The following is a 3,059-nucleotide window of genomic DNA, read 5'->3' as shown; positions in this document are numbered from 1 at the left end:
GGTCGATTCTGGTGCTTCAACGAATATTTTACCCAGGTCAATATGTGCTAAATTGAATGTGCAACCTCAAAAATCTGCAGTACGTATAGTTCAACTTGATCGATCCCAAGTCGAGGTGATTGGTGAACTTAATCAGGTGACCATAAGATTGTCCTCTAACCCAAAAGTGTGTCAGGTTATCGACATTCTAGTAGCTGATATCCCTGAGTTCTATGGTTTGATTCTTAGCAGGGATTGGTCGGAGAAACTCCACGGATATTTTTCAACCGATTGGTCGCACATGCGGTTACCATACAATGGTAAACCAAGTCAGATTAAGGTTGAACGAGAGTTGCACCAAAAATACATAGTGACAGAACTGGAAGGAGAAAATGAAGCCATAACGTACAATAGCAGCATTGTAGGCAATTATGCAATAGATTCTTTCCTAGGTAATTTCAATGCTCATATTTCACCATACTTAGAGAATTCAGTTTTATCCCAAGTTGAAAATTTCTCCCAAACTGATGACTCAAAACGTTTTAGTTTTTTAGATAATTCTGTAAATACATCTTTATTTTGGAAATTATATTTTAACGGATCTAAATCCAATGAGGGGGCAGGAGCAGGATGCGTTCTGATTAACCCAGACGGGAACAAGATTATGCTCACATGCAGACTTGAGTTCAATTGCACGAACAACACAGCGGAGTACGAAGCCTTGGCTCAAGGCCTATACAAAGCAATCAGATTGAACGTTAAGTATCTTCAAGTCTTTGGAGATTCAGAGATCGTTGTAAAACAGGTACGTAACACCATACATTGCCTGTCAAGTCATTTAAAGCATTATCAATCATTAGTTCAAGATCTCACTGCGCATTTCATAGCATTCAACATCTCTTCAATTCCAAGAATTCAAAATGCCAACGCAGACCTGTTAGCTAACATAGCCTCTAGACTTATCCCTTCCGAAGATTTTAGGCCTGATAGGTTTTCAATAGAATTAATCTTTAGACCATCCATCCCTGATAATATCACCAATTGGAGAGTGTTCAACGACGATCCTGACATCGTAAATTTCCTTACTTCTGAAGGATCCTACTCAAATCAGATAATCGACGAAGACCATCATGATCACCAAATACAACAAAATGGCTCTGACAATGCTATACCGAAATCAGTGGTCAAATTAGAAGATTTATATGATTTGAAAATTCGGTTTAAAAGATCCGCTAATGCTAAACTTTGCAGTTCTACCCTGAACTATGAATTAGTAAACCTAGGAACCGATCAAAAGCCACAAAATGTTAACCTAGGTCACGGCCTAGCGCCTGAAGAGAAATCAGCATATATCCGTCTTCTGAGACAATACAAGAACGTTTTTGCCTGGAATTATGATGAGCTAAAGACATACAACACTTCTATCATTCAACATGTTATCCCTATGATTGGCAATGAAAAACATGTCTAGCAAAAGCTCAGAAAAATACACCCTAACCTAGAAAATCAGATAAAAACTGAGCTTAATAAGTTGTTGAGAGCCAGAATAATATTCCCCGTCATGCATTCTAAATGGGTATCCAATATGGTGCCCGCTAGGAAGAAAAACGGAGACATTAGAATCTGTATCGATTTCCGAAATCTCAACAAAGATTGTCAGAAAGATAACTTTCCCCTCCCACCTATGGAGCAAATATTACAGGCAGTAGCAGGCTCAGAATTAATGTCATTCCTAGATGGATTTTCAGGATACAATCAAGTACTGGTGCATCCCGATGATCAGTTAAAGAGAACATTTTCCAAACCAAATGGGGCACTTATGCATATTGGAAGATGCCATTTGGTCTGATCAATGCCGGAGCTACCTTTCAAAGAGCCATGGACATCGCCTTTAAAGGGTTAGTCAATAAATCAGTAGTGATTTACCTGGATGATATAACAGTGTACTCCAAAAAACGAAACAACCATCTCAAAGATTTGAAGCAAATCTTTCAAAGATGCTTGAGGTATGGGCTTTCGCTCAACCCAAGGAAATCTTTCTTTGCATTAAGCAAAGGGAAATTGCTCGGATTCATAGTGTCGAAATCTGGTATTCACATAGAACCCGACAGAATCAAGGAAATTTCCGGAATATCCATACCTCATAACAAGAAAGCCATGCAATCCTTCCTTGGACAGATCAATTTTGTCAAAAGATTTGTCCCGGATTTTTCACGTATTATTTCTCCCTTACAAAATATGATAAAAAAGAATTCAAATTTCAAATGGGGTCTAGATGAGCACGAAGCATTCAACTTAATCAAACAAGCTATCATCAATGCTCCATCTTTGGCCACCCCAAATTTTTCAGAATCTTTTACCTTATACACTTTTTCCTCAGAGAAATTCTATGCCGTGATTTTGACCCAAGCAAATCAAGAGGAAGCGAAGCTCCAATCGCATTCTTTAGCTCGAACTTACAAGGTGCTGAGATTAATTACTCAGACGTAGAGAAACAAGCATATGCTGTTTTCAAAGCGATCAAATACTTCAGACCTTTCTTGCTTAAAGCCCACACTAAAGTCATAGTACCGTTTCCGGCGGTAAGAAACCTTTTGGTGCAGAAAGACGTGGGCGAAAAGAGAGCTAATTGGATTACCGCTTTACAAGAATATGATCTTGAAATCAAACCAGCAAACATCGTAAGAGGTCAAGGCTTCTGCAAGATGTTAGCCGGAGCATCGCAAATCCCGGAGAACTCATCTGAAGAGGTACAAGCGTATGAGGTAAGCCTAAACGATGCAGAATCATCATATGCTGACACCATTTATTTTCTTAAGAACGGGTATGATCCATCACGTCTGGATCATACCAAGAAAAGAGCTCTGAGATTAAAAGCTAAACAATACCAGCTCATAAATGATGTCTTGTTTAAAAGGAATTACGATTCTATGCTTCTTAGGTGTCTTGAGAAAACTGAAGCCGAAAAGGTTTTGCAGGGACTCCACGATGGACCAGCAGGTGGACACTATGCCGAAGATGCGACTGCACATAAAATCTTGCGTGCAGGATATTATTGGCCCACGTTGTTCAAAGACTCA

The sequence above is a fragment of the Pinus tabuliformis genome, chromosome 6 (genome assembly GCF_031772625.1).
Source record: "Pinus tabuliformis cultivar Carrire ecotype Pingquan chromosome 6, CPIR1, whole genome shotgun sequence".
In the NCBI taxonomy this organism is placed as follows: Eukaryota; Viridiplantae; Streptophyta; class Pinopsida; order Pinales; family Pinaceae; genus Pinus; species Pinus tabuliformis.
This window is presented reverse-complemented; position numbering follows the sequence as displayed.